The 18,182-nt window shown below is 40.7% G+C and overlaps 1 long non-coding RNA gene across 3 annotated transcripts; it reads left to right on the forward strand.

Annotated features, from left to right (window-relative positions):
- Positions 1 to 1,993: 1,993 nt before the first annotated feature.
- Positions 1,994 to 16,379, forward strand: LOC120470715 (uncharacterized). 3 transcript variants are annotated; one of them, XR_016146365.1, is made up of 6 exons: positions 1,994 to 2,517; positions 2,619 to 2,696; positions 3,130 to 3,197; positions 3,455 to 3,506; positions 9,399 to 9,565; positions 15,860 to 16,379. It is a non-coding gene; the product is annotated as an uncharacterized LOC120470715 (long non-coding RNA). The 3 variants fall into 3 exon arrangements; XR_016146364.1 differs by having other exon boundaries at positions 1,998 to 2,517; positions 9,402 to 9,565; XR_016146366.1 differs by lacking the exon at positions 9,399 to 9,565 and having other exon boundaries at positions 2,091 to 2,517.
- The last annotated feature ends 1,803 nt before the right edge of the window (positions 16,380 to 18,182 follow it).

Raw genomic sequence — 18,182 nt, forward strand, 5'->3', positions numbered from 1 at the left:
CATTTAGGCTGTCCGTGGACAGGAGGCGTGTCCGGGACCGATCCCCGCCCCCTAGCTTCATTTAGGCTGTCTCTGGAGCATTTTTGTTACGGCTGTAAAACACTGGGCCGATTCATGTTCAGGCTCCGGCTCTGTGATCTGGATCACTTCTGGAAATGACTTGGCTTAGCTTAAATCAATATGGTTTTAATAAGCAATAATAGCATAACATTTATATATATTTATATATTTTAAAATTGATGTAAATTCCTGACCGTAGACATCGACTGTATTGTCAAAACAAAATATAAGCGGTAAATAATAATTAAATAGTGTTGTTTTGCACAGAGCATCCTTTAATATACCAAAGCAAAAATATTTAGTTGTCTTGAAAATCATTGCATTCGCGTTTAAGCCGAGGCGCAACAAATAAGTGTAGATGGCGCAACCATGAGCGCGACCGCACTTCTCCGAAGCACAAATTGCGTGACAGCGGTAGGCTATTATACTGAGGCAGCTTCATTGAAAAGCACCTGGATAGCACCTGATGAATTTTGTTTTTCTCGCACCTCATATTCATTGAAGTATAATAGTCTTCTTTGAAATGTGTACCTCGAAATGCTTTGTTTACATTCCAGATTGATTATAAAGGCCAGATGTTGTCAGCAATTACTAGGCATATTGGTAAAGAGCAGATTAGCCTATACCAGTGTTTCTCAAACTTTTTCTGCCATTCCCCACTTTGAAGGTAGGGAACCCTAGTGAAAAAAAAAGTATGCTAAGTATACTTGCAGCCAGAATAATTGTCAGTATACTTCAAGTGTGTTTATGATTAGTTAACTTGAAGTGTGCTATTTTGGATAATTTTTTTTGTACTAAGTGGAAAAAAAAATAAAATAAACATTGTGGAACAGCAAGCAAACTTTAATTTTTCTTGTTAAATTGTTCGTTGTTGCACTTGCGCCTTATGGTCGCTCGAGTTGTGTTTGGAAACTCCAGAAGAACAGTGTCTGTTAACAAAGTAAAATAGGGAAGGTCAGAGGGCATGTTCATACAACTTTTACTTTCCACTACATCAGACAGTAAGCATAATGTATTACACCCAAAATACTTAATAAAAGTACATTGTGAATAGCAGTGAGGAAATGTATCAGTATGTCATGTCAATATTGCTTCCAGTGTGTTAATCAAACAGAGTATACAAGAGAAGAAACATCATAATATAAATCAAATGATACAACGTCTTTTAAGTTGAAAAGTATATTTATATTATAGATCAGACTAAATTGTAATAGAGACATGTACATTTTCTATAAGGCTGCTTTGAAATGGCATGTATTGTGAAAAACCCTTTACAACATAATTTGAATATTTTATTTTTATGAATAGTCAAAAAAAGAGAGGTTAGAAATTCTATAGGAAACACAGTGGCCAAAGTCAAAGAAATAAAAGAAAATACATCTGCAAGAAGTACAAAAGGTCTCTGCACGGGGATGACGACATTTATAGATGGATATCTTTGGATGCATCAATTCTTTTATTGTTTGTTGTCTGAGCTGCTAAGAAGCTGAAATCAGTGTAAGAATCAGGTTAAAACAGAAGCAGGTTTAACTCTGGGCTGGATGAATGATGATGATGATGATGATGATGATGATAACTAGGCAAATAAAATCAAAAACCAAATAAAATGAACAACAATAAACATCTGTATCAGTAATCTTGATTTAAAACAGTTACCAAAAACACCATACAGTCAGTCATTTAAATACTGCCACCTGCTGGTAGAAAGGGGAAACAGTGGTCCATTACGGTGGAAAACACATTAAATATAAATTTAATTATATAATATAGCGCTAACACACAATAAGTTCTTAGGTTAACCTATATTACCAACTGTATTGAGCCAAACAATGCGCTCATTAAACGTGACTGGTTTATGTCTGGATAGGCATGATATTAAATAGCTGAAATAAACTACTGTTGCTACCCACTAAACATTGGACGTCGGATAGACGTGCAGATCATGTCTATATTGGGTCCGTCGGTCCATGACCAATTGTGGACGTCTATTCGACGTCCAAACTAGGTCTGTTATTTGAACGTCCAACCATGACCCAAATTGGACGTCATCTTGACGTCCAACATTTGACCTTAAACTGGGTAACTTTTTTTGGACGGCATTTGGACGTCTTTTGACAGTTGCTGGAAATTATTGATTTGTAATATTTGTTTTATTTTTATTTTTTTATTTATATATAAATAGGCCCCCCTACAATAAAAATAAAATCAAAAGCAAATATGGTATACAAATATCATAGAACTAAAAAATTAGTTTTAACTTCATGATTTAATATTAATGACATTATACATTATTATAAGATGTTTTTCTTAATGCTGCGTGCGTGCCTTTGATGCGCGTGCGCGTGAACATTCAAATCACAGGAGCGCGCGAGCAGTTTGAATTGAAACAGGAAGCGTCGTGCCGTCGTCAACTGACAAACACCAACTAGCGTCTCTCGCTGTTGTCACTGCGTTCAGGTAAGTTAAGTTAACAAAATCACACAAATACTACATAAAAATGTTCCTGACACCTTTATTGCGTGTAATTGATACGCTTCTGTTGAATATTTACTTTATAGAAATGATTTTGGGTCTTCGAAAAAGTCCGTTAGCATCTCAATCGTTTTCAGAAGAGGCTAGCAGCTAAGTTAGCTAAGGTAAGTTACTCTGAAGCTGTTTTGTATAAGTTTGGGGTTTTATCTTTGTGTAGATAATAATTTTTGATAGTTTTTTGCTGGTAATTTACAATGGGTGATTGGAAGTAACGTTAAGCTAATTTATTTAGCCTAAAATAATGCGATGTATTATTAATCAGTGACGTCACTTAACGTTACAAAGATTGATTAAAAAAAGTGATTTCATGAGGAAAAAACGTCCACAATAAAAGGGGGATTTATTGTTTATTCATGATAGTAATGTCATATGCATTTATTTAATAATATTTATGTATATAATTTCTCTTTTCTTAGCTAGAGGAGAGGTGAAATGCAGAAAAGAGAAATTATATATGCTTGCTTCCTTGTAATAAACCCTATGTTCTAATCCTATGTAACATTGTTGGCTGTGACACATTGCATGTTATTTTCTAAGATCATGTTGATGTCCTAAGTTACTGCACCCCCTGTCCAAGACAATCTCCACGGCTATGAACTCGACTAGTAAGCAAAACCTCAAACATACTGTACTCTACTGTTCAAAAGTTGTAGGTCTGTAGGATTTATGCTTTTGAAAGAAGTCTTAACCCCAGTTTTTTTTTTTTTTTGTGAGGTTGTCCTTAAGAAGCCTTTAGGCTAAATAATCAGCTAAATAATAGATGGCAAATATCATGTTATAAAGGTCATAGTTATAATAATGAATTTAACTATTATGATAACAGAATATCATGGTCATTGGTATTTTTATTTTAATTCTCTAGGTGTGTTTTGAAATAAGTTGTCCAATGAGACATCGTACTGTCCAACTCAAAGGTATTTATTTATTTTTATGTATTTTTTTACTGATAAATACTGAAATTCTTTTTACTTTTAAATGCTGAATTCAGGGGGTCGACAACTTTAGGTACGCAAGTTATTTTTCACAGATATCTGGCCAGTTTACTCATGGCTCATACTCTTAGCCTTTATGTTTAAATGTTTGAATTTATATCTGCAATAGAATATTTGCAATATTAACCCTATCAGGGGGTAAAGATATCATTAGAGTTCTTTAAGGAGTAGTTCACTTTTGAAAGCTTTTGCTGATAATTTACTCACCCCCATGCCATCCAAGATGTCCATGTCTTTCTTTTTTCAGTCAAAAAGAAATTAAGGTTTTTGGTGAAAACATTCCAGGATTATTCCAGTATTTTCTCCATATAATGGAGTTCAATGGGAACGGTTCAAGGTCCTGTAGTGAAGTTTTTTTATTCTTCCACGCAACAGACCAGGAGACTCTTGAGGTATCTTTCACGCAGAAGTTCTTTATTGCGTCGCTGTAGTCATCTCAAAGATAGTCTAAGATAGTCTAACTAAGGGAAAATATTCCCTTACAATTTATACATTTAGAGGGGAGGAGTTTACATTGAGAGGGGAGAAACTGAAACAAAGCATGCAAATGAATTAGGAACACGCCCTACTCTAAGGCCATTACCAATCCGATTGAATCAGCATAACTTTTCAAATGCTGATGGTGGCAGGAACTCTGGTTCCAAAGAGCCATCCCAGAGCCATTAAAGACAAAAGGTGGAAGTCTCCCTTATAGCTAATCCAATCAAAAACAGGACTATCAGGAAAGGAGACTCTCGCTGGAGACTTTATCAGTTTTTATACCATTGGAGTGGAAACCTAAATTAAACATTTGACAAATTTGTATTTCTCCAGTCCCCCCTTTTGAGAGTATTAATAACTCTCACATTATGTACAAATTTAAACACTTAAGAAAGTTCATTCATGTAACTTGTGCTAGTTACAGGCACATACTTATGTTCTGTGTTTGCTTTTTCTGTAATTACATGCTGACACAGAAAACAAACATGCAATTAGGGTCCGTGAAGCTCTTACGGAAAAATTAAACTTCAGTTACATCTGGTGTAATTTTTTCTGAAAGATCAAGACTGTTTAACCATCATGCTTGTGCACAAGAGAGTCAATGCAGCCATCTTCGGCTGTGGCCTGCAAGGTTTCCAGCAAAAACGAGGATTGTGGAGTCTTCACTTTGTGCGATGTCCTGGTGGTTACTACATCTTGATAGTGTTGATGGATGACTGAAGGTTCCGTAAGTCTTTTCTCTGCGTTGTGTATTTTTCTTCTTTACTTTGGTGATAGTTGGCTCGGCAGCGGGTCTCGTTGTTCTCTGGAAGTGGTGGCTTCATACGCAGATGAAGACGTCTGTGCGTATGGGTCTCGGGATAGCCATCAAGTGGTATCTGCACAGAGGAAAAAGAAAAACAAGAGAGCAGTATTTCTTCAAAGACAAGGGTTGTATCCTGCTGAGTAAACACTGAGTCTGCTATTGTTCCCTCTTTCCCTATTCCTTAATTCTTGACACCTAAAGAAAACAGTGAGGTGAGGATGGACTAAATGGATGGGGGAAACTTATGAGGGAGTCTTCACCGAAAGGGTTGGCCCCCAAAGCCTGTTGCATTTGGTTCTTCCCTTGGCTCCTCACTGGTTCGTGTCAATATCATGTCCCTGTGGGTGGCAGAACTTTGCAGAACACTTTGCAATGTGACAGAACCCTTTTCAATGCGACACATAATACAAAGCTTTTTCTACCTTGACACAATACTGCCGATCAACATTACTTGATGTGGCACATGCCACTTAGGCTCTAATGGCTTGACCTGTCCTGTGACATGTGTACTTTGATCTGCGTAACCCAATTATGAGTTATTTTTCCTTCATCCTCTAACAAAACATCAGTCGTTGTAGACATCATACGTGAGAATGGGTGAGGATAGTTAAATCAATTTCCCCAATGGGAAAAGGTGACAAAATTGACTTTTGCTTCATTCATTATTGCGGACACTGCATGTGGGCATTTACAGTCTGACCTAACACTATTATTGATGAAAGGCCTGTGCTGTAGAATAACATTTAAGGCTGTGAGTTTACTTAAAGCAGTCCCTCAAAGGAAAAGCTGAGACAGTCACTTTCCTTTTGTTCCGTTAAACAAACATAAGTTGTTTATCTCTGTTGTAAGTTACTGGAGAAATTAAGCACTCACAGTCCAAATGGTTAACACGTCAACAAGCTGCCCCACCCGTTTAAAGACGTGGGGAGTGGCGGCTTCAGAGTAGCAAGCAAACTGAGAAGTTGGGCAAAAAGGTTGACTTCTTTAAATCTCTTTCTGCTTTTTCTACACTCTCTGCTCCAATGTCCCGGCTGACCACAGTAATAACACCTGCCCTCTCTCTTAGGACATTTACGTTTCTGTGGGTTTTCTGTGCTGACCTTAAAAGAAGCTGCTGCAATTTGTATTCTTGCCTTAACATCAAAATCTCTTTCCCAAGCAGTTAACCTGTCCAGGTTACTTCTAAGAGTTCTGTGAGACCAAGTCAGATCCAAAAATGGCAAAGCACTTCTGTAGTCAGCTATAAGGCCATCTGACCAGATGCGGACCAGCGGTCCTTTGTCATTGAGTACACTTTCAGAATCATCCACTATTCCACTGTACGTTACAGCTGACTGACAAAACCTCTCAGTATATTCATTCACAGTTTCTTCTTTCTTTTGTACACAGTTAGTAATTCTAGACCAATCTATCTTGGGTCCTAGGATATTCTTTAGGATTTTCAGAACACCTTCTCTCAATTCATCTTTTCTGGCATGTTGCAGTTCAGAAGTAACAGCAGACTCAAAACTGTTGAATTCAGATTCAGTTAGAATTTGAGACATTAACTGTGTGACTTCTGTTAACGACATGTCGTAGAGACGCATTTTGCTGACCAATGCTCTTCTAAATTCAGTGAACTGTGTGCGTGCTGGCGGTAAACTCTGGGACAATCTCTCTATGTCTCTAGGTCCGAGCGTTGTAGCAACAGTTTGGATTTGAACAACAGAAGCACTGGAAGGAACACTTTCTGACTGTTCAATTCCCTGCTGTCTTTTTCTAGCAGCACACACCTTCACTGATTTTACATGCTTATCTGTTACTGATGGGATGTCTACATCTCTTTCAAACAATGCTTGTAAGTCAGGAAAAGTTTCATCTGACTGTTGGTCTTCAGTGTTACATTTGGCTGAGGCCTGGTTATGGCCCACCTTTGTCTTGAAACAGGACAATTGAGTCTGCAATTGTTTGTTCTGTTCATTTAACTTAGCAATACACCTAGCTTGCTCTTGTGCAATGGATAAACTGTATTCTTTGTAACAACAGATAATAGCTTTCACATTGTTCTTGCGAATACTTGCTCCTAGCACTTTTTTACACTCATCTATAGACCATACTTTTTCTGGGTGAATGCCAAATTTCTTTGTCAAATTCAATCTGACTGACGGAGTCACTATGGAGTCCATGTGCTCTCCTAACAATGACTTAAATTCACTATCTGACCACAATGGAGTGGCAAGGCCACTTTTCTCAGTTGTAGGAACCAACCTAGCATTCGTCACAACCATTTTGTGAGTTTCTTTGTTATCACACAAAACAACTAACTTTCTCTGATCAACAGAGGCTACACTTGTTTACACAGATCGACTGTTGTAAACCTTCTTTGACAGAGCAAAGGAAACCCACAACATTACTAGCACTTTATGCTAATACTTCCCTGTTTGTACAGAGGTTCAAAATTTCATCTCTAAAGTAAATTTTTAGAGGGTAACACCACAAAACAACAACAAACAAACAACACAAACTATTAGCATGTTACGCTAATCTTCCCTGAAAGAAAATGGAAAGGATCTTTCACCTTCCAAAATTTTTAGAGGATACGACCACAATAACTAGCACAAAAATGCTAATCCTTCTCTGCGAACAGAGGTTATCACCAATATTAACACGTAATGTTAATCTTCCCTAAGTTTAGAGGATATCTTCTCTAGCAACGTAGAGGCACTATTCCGTTGAACAAAACTTCCCTGACTCATTCAGAGGATATCTTACAACTTCCCTGAATTATTCAGAGGATCCCAAAATATTAACATTTAATGTCAATCTTCCCTGCCTGACAACAGAGGATATCTATCATCTTTAAAAGACCACTTTTAAAGGATAACTTTAGTTAATCAAACACTACAGCTGCCTGATAACTCTTTCTCTGACGGCGCAGAGGCACAACTTTGGTACTGGTCTGGTTCTTTGAATAGAGTGAAACTCACCGAATCGTTGCTTGTATGAAAAGATTCAGTCTGGAACTCAGTCAGAAAAGTTCTTTTTGTTCTTGTTCTGGAACTCAGTTCACTTTGTTGATCTTGTTCTGGAACTCAGGTAAGATTTCTCTGTTGAAATCTTTTGTTGCAGTTCTTGATTCAGGTAAGATTTCTCTATCCGGGTCACGGCACCATCTGTAGTGAAGTTTTTATTCTTCCACGCAACAGACCAGGAGACTCTTGAGGTATCTTTCACGCAGACGTTCTTTATTGCGTAGCTGTAGTCATCTCAAAGATAGTCTAACTAAGGGAAAATATTCCCTTACAATTTATACATTTAGAGGGGAGGAGTTTACATTGAGAGGGGAGAAACTGAAACAAAGCATGCAAATGAATTAGGAACACGCCCTACTCTAAGGCCATTACCAATCCGATTGAATCAGCATAACTTTTCAAATGCTGATGGTGGCAGGAACTCTGGTTCCAAAGAGCCATCCCAGAGCCATTAAAGACAAAAGGTGGAAGTCTCCCTTATAGCTAATCCAATCAAAAACAGGACTATCAGGAAAGGAGACTCTCGCTGGAGACTTTATCAGTTTTTATACCATTGGAGTGGAAACCTAAATTAAACATTTGACAAATTTGTATTTCTCCAGTCCAAATGAGAGTTTCAGTTCAGCTTCAAAGGGCTTTAAAAACACCAGACAATGAATAAGGGACTTATCTAGCGAAACGATCGCTCATTAATAAATAAATAAAAAAGTTTTTTTATGAGCACAAATGCTTGCCTTGCTCTGTTCTGTGATGAGCGTTCGTGACTCTCCTGTTCGAACTCGTTCATCAAAATGAACTAATCTTTTTTCGAGTCATGACTCAAAGGGTCCTTGATAAGACCCTTATTCATCATCTGGAATCGTTTAAAGCCCTTTGAAGCTGCACTGAAACTGTCTTTTAGACCTTGAACCGTTTGGTTCCCAGTAAAGTCCATTATATGGAGAAAAATCCTGGAATGTTTTCATCAAAAACCTTAATTTCTTTTCGACTGAAGAAAGAATGACATGGATTTCTTAGATGACATGGGGCAGAGTAAATTATCAGCAAAAGCTTTTTTTTTATTTATTTAAATAAAAATAAAGTAGCCTTCAACTGAAAACAGTCTGCTCTGACAAATAGTTGATGTGTTGTATTATCAGGGATACTCCACTTTGTCTGGAAATTGGCTAATTTTACAAATCCCTCAGAGTTAAACAGTTGAGTTTTACTATTTACGATTTTCTGATATTTAGAAGAGTATCAGTAACCAGACAGTTTCTGGTCCCATTGACTTCCATAATATATGTTTTTCCCACTATGGAAGTCAATGAGAACAGAAACTATCTGGTTACTGATATACTCTTCTAAATATCAGAAAATTTGCTGAATGATTTAGAAAATGGTAAAACCCAACTGTTTAACTTTAGGGGAGTTGTACAATGAGCCTATTTCATAAAAAGTGGAGTATCCCTTTAATCCCTTTTTTTGTGCAAAATTATTCTCAATAGTAATTTTTATTGAGTCCAATGTGTTTCCAAGTAGAGCCCTGCGCAGGACTATTTTCCTCACCCCGCCGAATCTCTGACCATTACCGCCCGCTCCCGCAACGGATGTTACACTCCCGTGGGACCCGGCGGTACTCAATCCCAATGCAGCCCTCTACCAAGCACAAAGCTAACTTTTGTAAATTGCACAAAGCACAACAGGTTGATACAACTGAACGTTATTACAAACTGTTATTTCAGTGTTTTAAGTAATTTATAAGTGGTTGATGATGAACTAATCATATACAAAACATTCATAAATGTTTAGCAAGTGATATGCTAACACTTCATGTATGTTTTGTAAATTATTACAAGTCATTTACAATTGAATAGTCGTGTTTTGTAAATTATTAATCATTACGTTTCATAAATGTCAGGTGCCTAGTGGTTAGACTCCATGTGTTTTAGAGAAGACAGCTGTCTACAACCTCACTAGTCAGCAATTACACTGCAGTACACACTACAGTGTTCAACACCTGTTATAGATGTGTAAAGGCATGAATTAATCATTTACACTTTCTGCATAAAGTGTGAACTATTCATCACTTGTAAATGTCTTACACTTCATTCGTAGATTACCACTTCAAGAATCAATAAGGCATAAGATCTACGCATGCTTTGTAACACATTTACTAGCGATTACTATACACTTTAGATTAGGGGATACAGAAAGTGTTGTAAATGACTTATGCATTTACACACTGTTAAAAACTGTTACTTACCTGTTTCAAATGATATGTACATGAATACAAGACATTTACAACACTTTCCCCCTCTAATTGTGTCATGAATCGCGCCTCCGTGGCTCTCTCCGCTCAACCCAGAGCTCCGTCTCCTGAGTACTGAACTCCATTTCCCATAAAGCCCCGTACCTAGGTCTAATCACCAACACAGGTGTTCCTCATTTACCTCTCCATATAAACTGCTCTCTGACTCTCTATCAGTGCGAAGTCTTGTTTTGCCCCGGCGACATTTCTGAGCGTTTCTATACTGATTATCTGGATTGCCCGTGTATCGACCCGTGACTGTTCTAGGACTTTGATTCTCTGTTTGCTGCCTGCCCCGACCCTTGCCTGTCTCTCTCTGGATTACGATTGTTGCCGCCTGTCCTGACCCCTGCCTGGTATTGTTTATGCTCTGGATTGCCTACTCCATATTGAATGCTGATCGTTGACTTCTGCCTGTCTTACTACTCTTAATAAACATATACTGCACATGGATCTGCACGCTTCTGACTCTGCTTCACAGAAGACTTTGCCAATACAAGATCCAGCAGCCATGCATCATCTAGCTTCAGAACTGACCACTCAAGCTAATATCCTGGCATCTCATCAACAGCAACTTGTCAAACTAACTACACTTACCGAACAGCTGGTGAAGTCCGTTCAATTACTCACGCCTCCTGCTGGTGCTGCAGCTATTCCTTCGGCTGAATCCGACCCTTCTCCTCCTGTCGTGGGTAATTCATCCAACAATCCCCGCTTATCTCTACCTGAGAAATATGATGGATGTCCCTCCAAGTGTAAAGGTTTTTTGCTGCAATGCTCCATTTTCATTAATCAGCAGCCCCAGTTCTACCAAACAGACGATAGTCGAATTTCGTTTATATGCTCCTTGTTAACTGGCAGAGCTCTGGAATGGGCAACAGCTCTCTGGGAAGGAGGCAATCTATCTTTTCCATCTTATCACAGTTTTATGCAACAATTCAAGGAAGTTTTTGAACATCCCGCCGGAGGGAAAGAACCGGGTGAGCTGCTGCTTTCATTACGCCAGGGCGCTTCCTCAGCGGCGGATTACGCTCTCTCCTTCCGCACTCTCGCTGCGCAGACGGGCTGGGGTGATGACCCACTCAAATTACTATACCGAAAAGGTTTGAATACTGACCTACAAGGGGAACTGGCATGTCGGGATGAAGGAAAATCGCTTCACCAACTTATTGATCTATCCATTCGTCTGGATAACTTAATGCGAGCTCGGCGAGTGCCACAGACACACAGATTCGAAGTTCAATCCGCTGTTGGCTCGGAGAACGAACCCATGCAGATCGGTTATACCCGCTTAACACCCGAGGAAAAAGAGAGAAGAAGACGGAATCACCTGTGCCTGTACTGCGGTGAACCTGGCCACATGAGGGCGACCTGTCCCAAGCGACCCATCTCACGAACCTCTACAACGGTGAGTTCCCCTTGCAATTCTTTAAAATTACTGGAACTTGAGGTTACGCTATGCTTTGGAGATGAGAAGATTAATACCACAGCATTAGTAGATTCAGGAGCGGCAGGAAATTTCATTGACTTATCATTTGCAAGGACTTACCAACTCTCTCTTCTTCCATGCACATCCCGGATGGCGGTTGCAGCATTAGATGGACGCCCGTTGGGCACCGGCAAGATACAATACATCTCTCAAGAAATCACGTTACAGACCAGCACCCTTCACTCTGAACGCATCCAATTATATACCATCGACTCTCCAAGACATCCCATTATTCTAGGATTACCCTGGTTGGAGAGACACAACCCCGTCATTTCATGGTCTGAGAAACAGATAACCCAGTGGTCCGACTCCTGTAAGGAGGAATGTCTACGTTCTCTCACCAGGGTACCCTCAACTGTCACACACTCCGAGAATTTTGATTTAACGAAGATTCCTGCGCAGTACCATGATCTTTCCGTGGCCTTCAGTGAACACCAGGCAACCAAACTTCCCCCTCACCGCTCTTATGACTGCGCGATTGATCTCATACCAGGCTCCTCTCCTACCCGAGGAAGGATTTTTCCTCTATCCCAACCCGAATCCGAAGCCATGAAGTCCTACATCGAGGAACAGCTATCGAAGGGATTCATCAAACCATCTACTTCTCCGGCTTCAGCTGGATTTTTCTTCGTGAAGAAGAAGGATGGAGGATTACGTCCTTGTATTGACTATCGCAGCCTCAATGAAATCACTGTGAAATTTCGTTACCCATTACCTTTAGTCCCTGCTGCCCTTGAACAACTCCGTACCGCTAAGTATTTCACCAAGCTGGACTTGCGAAATGCCTACAACTTAATCCGGATCAGAGAGGGAGATGAATGGAAGACAGCCTTCTCAACCACTACGGGGCACTATGAATATAACGTGATGCCCTTCGGATTAGCCAATAGTCCCTCTGTATTCCAGTCCTTTGTCAACGAGATCCTCCGAGACATGCTAAATCGAAACCTCATTGTTTACATTGACGACATCCTTATCTATTCAGAGACTTTTGAAGATCATGTGAGAGATGTGAGAGCTGTATTACAACGCCTCATTGATAACCAATTGTACGCTAAGTTACCCAAGTGTGAGTTCCATCAGACGCAGATCGCCTTCCTAGGATATATCATCAGTGCTGAGGGAGTCACCATGGACAGTAGTAAGGTAGAAGCAGTGGTAAACTGGCCGCAACCCACTAACGTGAAACAACTGCAACGTTTCCTGGGCTTCGCCAACTTCTATCGTCGATTTATTAGGAACTTCAGCATTATCGCAGCACCACTTACGTCCCTACTGCAGGGAGGTGGTCATCAGTTAAAGTGGTCATCCAGAAGCGTTGCGGCATTTCAGCAGCTAAAGGAGAGATTCACCACAGCCCCCATTCTGCACCATCCAGACCCTGAGCGGGAGTTTGTCGTGGAGGTAGACGCGTCTGATACAGGCATTGGGGCAATACTGTCACAGCGGCAGGGTAATCCAGCAAAACTTTTTCCTTGTGCATTCTACTCACGTAAGCTGAATCCTGCAGAGAGAAACTATGACGTGGGTGACCGGGAACTACTGGCTATGAAGGCAGCTTTGGAGGAGTGGCGTCATTGGCTGGAGGGAGCTCATTTACCTTTCACTGTTCTAACTGATCACCGTAACCTTGAGTACATCAAGACCGCCAAGAGACTGAACCCCAGACAGGCCAGGTGGTCCCTCTTCTTTAGTCGATTTGATTTCAAAGTAACATACCGTCCTGGTTCCAAAAACGGCAAGGCTGACTCTCTTTCACGACAGTTTGACAGCTCACCCAGTCCTCGCACATCAGAGCCCATCCTTCCCTCAACTCTCATCGTTGCTCCTGTCCAGTGGGACATTATGACGGAGATTTCGGCTGCACAGCACGAGGAACAATCACCTCCAGAATGTCCTCCAAGTCGTACTTATGTGCCCACCCGTCTGCGTACTCGAGTGTTACAATGGGTGCATAATACTCCCAGCGCCGGTCATCCTGGCATTACAGCCACCACTCATCTCGTGACGAACCGGTTTTGGTGGCCGACCCTTCCAGCCGACGTAATCTCCTTCGTACACCAATGCAGCGCCTGCAACGTCTCTAAATCATCCCACCAGAAGCCTGCCGGATTACTCCAACCACTTCCAGTACCACAACGCCCATGGTCTCATATCGCCATCGATTTCGTTACTGATCTACCCCCATCGCAGAATTTTACCACCATCCTGACGGTGGTTGATCGATTTTCTAAAGCTTGCAGATTTATTCCGTTGGCCAAGCTTCCCACGGCTCTACAGACGGCGGAGGCATTGGTACAACAGGTGTTCAGGTTGTATGGATTACCCGAGGATATTGTGTCCGATAGGGGGCCTCAGTTCACTTCTCGGGTTTGGCAGGCTTTATGTGGGCAATTGAATATCAATGTCAGTTTAACGTCCGGCTATCATCCACAGGCCAACGGACAGGTAGAGAGGCTGAATCAGGAACTTACTCGCTTCTTACGAACCTACTGTCACCAGAATCAGCAAGATTGGAGTCATTTCCTGGTGTGGGCCGAATACGCCCAGAACTCTCTATGCAAGCCTTCTACGGGTTTGACCCCTTTCCAATGCATACTGGGTTATCAGCCGCCCCTATTCCCCTGGTCTGGGGAACCCACTGGTCTACCAGCCATTGACGCTTGGCTACAGAGAAGCGAGGAGACTTGGAATAGTGCTCATGTTCATCTTCAACGTGCAGTTCGACGATTCAGAGAACAAGCGGACCGTCATCGGAGGAGGGGGCCCAACTATCAGCCAGGACAGTGGGTCTGGCTTTCATCCAGGAACCTTCGTCTCCATCTTCCCAGCAAGAAGTTGAGTCCCAGGTATGTGGGTCCATTCAAGATTCTCAGACAAATTACACCTGTGTCGTACCGTCTTGCATTACCTTCAACTTACCGTATATCTCCCACCTTCCATGTCTCTTTACTCAAACCCGCCGGAGCTCCGAGTGGAGAGAGGGACCAGGACGAGGCTGCGGAGACGAGCTCCCCTCCTATCATCATCGAGGGCGAGGAGGCTTACCGTGTGAAGGAAATTCTCGACTCAAGACGCCGAGGTCGGGAGTTACAGTATTTGATCGACTGGGAGGGGTATGGTCCTGAGGAGAGATCCTGGGTTAAGTCTCAGGATATACTGGACCCCACACTAATCTCCGAGTTCCATCAACAACACCCCACCAGACCTGCTCCAAGACCCCGTGGAAGACCTCGGCGTCGCACGGGTCCTCGCTTCAGGAGCCGCTCGCAGGAGGGGGGCTCTGTCATGAATCGCGCCTCCGTGGCTCTCTCCGCTCAACCCAGAGCTCCGTCTCCTGAGTACTGAACTCCATTTCCCATAAAGCCCCGTACCTAGGTCTAATCACCAACACAGGTGTTCCTCATTTACCTCTCCATATAAACTGCTCTCTGACTCTCTATCAGTGCGAAGTCTTGTTTTGCCCCGGCGACATTTCTGAGCGTTTCTATACTGATTATCTGGATTGCCCGTGTATCGACCCGTGACTGTTCTAGGACTTTGATTCTCTGTTTGCTGCCTGCCCCGACCCTTGCCTGTCTCTCTCTGGATTACGATTGTTGCCGCCTGTCCTGACCCCTGCCTGGTATTGTTTATGCTCTGGATTGCCTACTCCATATTGAATGCTGATCGTTGACTTCTGCCTGTCTTACTACTCTTAATAAACATATACTGCACATGGATCTGCACGCTTCTGACTCTGCTTCACAAATTGCTAGATGCATACATTATTATTTTTTTCATTTATGAAACGTATATTCATGTTTTATACATTAATAATTTACTAATAACTTGTAAATGACTTGTAACGGAATTGACAAAACATTCATAAATGATTAGCAAATGATACTAATATTTTCAAAGTAGTTCATTAACTAACCACTTACAGACTTACAACTGAACGTTATTATAAGGTGTTGACAATGGTCAACATTCTAATGCACACATTAAAGAATGCAAGCTTTCTAAAAAAAGTGCAGTCTGCTTAGTGCCTCTGTGTAGACAGCCTAAGTGTTAGTTAACAGTTGCTGAGATGGCTTAGTATTTATCCAGTAATGGATGCAAGGAAACATATTTTTGCTTACAAATGTGGGGCCTTTGGTGAATGATTGCAGATTGCCGTTGCATATATCTAAATCATATATTTTTCTGCTTGTGTAGGAGGGATCATGAAATTTGATTCTGCAGCCACAGAGAAGTAAATCAAGATGCATGTTTCTGAGCACCTCAAGCACGCGCCGCAAAGATTGGAGGTAGAGGATTCACAACTCCCTGATGAGCCAAGACGAGAGGACTTGAATTATAAATTAAATTACAATCTAGTTATTTGTTCATAATTGTGCTTTACTGTGGCCCTTCAATGACAATCTAATTATTTGTTCATAATTAAATTAAATTACAATTTTACACTACAGTGTTCAACACCTGTTATAGATGTGTAAAGGCATGAATTAATCATTTGCACTTTCTGCATAAAGTGTGAACTATTCATCACTTGTAAATGTCTTACACTACATTCATAGAGATCTACTAACTAATTATTTGTTCATAATTGTGCTAGATATATTTGGTGCCCTTCAAATGCAATCTAATTATTTGTACATAATTGTGCTTGATATGTCCGGTGCCCTTCTGATGCTATTCATGGCAATTTATTTTTGAATAAAGATTAAAATGGTGATTATTGAATTGTGATTTATTTGTATGTGTATTACTGTAATGTTGTAAAGTTATATAAGTTAGAAAAACGACGTATAATATAAGTCTAAATTTGACGTTGAAAAGACGTCCATAAGTAACCACATTTGGACTATAAATAGCCCTTACACGGAGGTCCCACAGACGTCCAAATTAGACGTGCAGTTGACGTCGAAAAAAAGACGTCGTCTGGCGTTACAAAACAACCCCTTCATTGGACCGAATTTGGACGTCCAAAAATGACACGAAAAAGACGTCACATCGACGTCACGTTGCGCAGTGGGTAACATTTAGTCCGGTCCAGGTTTATATAAGCCATTCATTGATTTTTCTTCTTCTAACGTGACTGTGGTATAACGTTAGTGCTGCATATTATGGCTGTTCTAAAAGCTTGATAGGCCATATTTCCGCTGGTGCCCTCCCAATTGCCAACGTTGGCAAGACTCAAGACTGAACGTGCTATCTGTGTAATTGTTGTTCAAGTTCACACAGGTAATCTTACTCTCAAAATCGTTCAATACCGTTTATGCATCAGTAAGTCATGCCAGTGCATAAAATATCAATTTCGCATCGTTTCTTTTAATAGGATAAAAACAACTTTAATTTATGAATAAATGGCTATAAGAGCGATCAAAGATCAATCATTCCACACAGCGCGAGTTTATCTGGACACTTGCCAAACTCGTCATGAATTCAATGACGCACGTTACACTGCACAACGAGCTCTTACTGTATTTACATGATCGTGTCTGCATTGGTGAAAGCAGAGAGAAACTGCGTTACAATCATGATAATATCCTCCTCGCGATCGACAGACTGTCCTCTGCTGCTCAATGCTCATCGCAGCAACACTTTGATGGGAATAGATCTTCAAAAACATCTCACGATTAGTTCATCTCGATAGCTGTAATAGTAAAAACGTATAAGCTGTGGTAAAATTATTCGGGAGAGTTTCACATGTAATACATAGCTATTTCATATGCAAGCGTGTCAGCCAATCACAGCAGAGGCCGGATTACACACAGCAGACACGCCCCTTCAAACAGAGCGTTCAAAGCAGAGGCTAAAATCAGGCTAGGAAAAATGCCTTTTATTTCTAAATTATGACTATTTTTGATCTATAAAACATACTAACATTGCAGGAAATATTATAAAATAATTTAAAAAAAAAACATTCTGGGGCACCTTTAACATTTAAACAAACAATAAGCATCAAATGTTAAAGAAAAGCAGACTTCACTTTGTCACCAGCGCACAGAAAGCCTGTAGCTTCAATAGGATCAAATCAATGTTCTTTCATTAAAGGGTTAGTTCACCCAAAAATTAAAATTAAGTCATTAATTACTCACCCCCATGCTGTACCAACCCCGTAAGACCTTCGTTCGTCTTCGGAACACAAATAAAGATATTTTTGATTCAATTTGAGAGCTGTATAACTACCACATTGGCTCCTAAGGGACTGCCTCTTGACGGCCCAGAAAGTCAATGAAGAAAATGTTTAAATATCCCAAGTGACTACCGTGGCTCAACTATATGTTTATCAAGCGACGCGAATACTTTTTGTGCGAAAAAACAAACAAAAATAACGAGTTTATTCGACTATTTCTTTTCTTCCTTGTAGGCCAGAACGAGACTTCCTTAGATTTCCACGACGCATGCGCGAGATTTGCGATCTGCTCACACCAGCTTACACCACTTCAGATCGCAATTCTCGCGCATGCGTCGTGGAAATCTAAGGAAGTCTCGTTCTGGCCTACAAGGAAGAAAAGAAATAGTCGAATAAACT

This window comes from Pimephales promelas, chromosome 2, assembly GCF_988280905.1.
Source record: "Pimephales promelas chromosome 2, fPimPro1.hap1.1, whole genome shotgun sequence".
Classification (NCBI taxonomy): domain Eukaryota; kingdom Metazoa; phylum Chordata; class Actinopteri; order Cypriniformes; family Leuciscidae; genus Pimephales; species Pimephales promelas.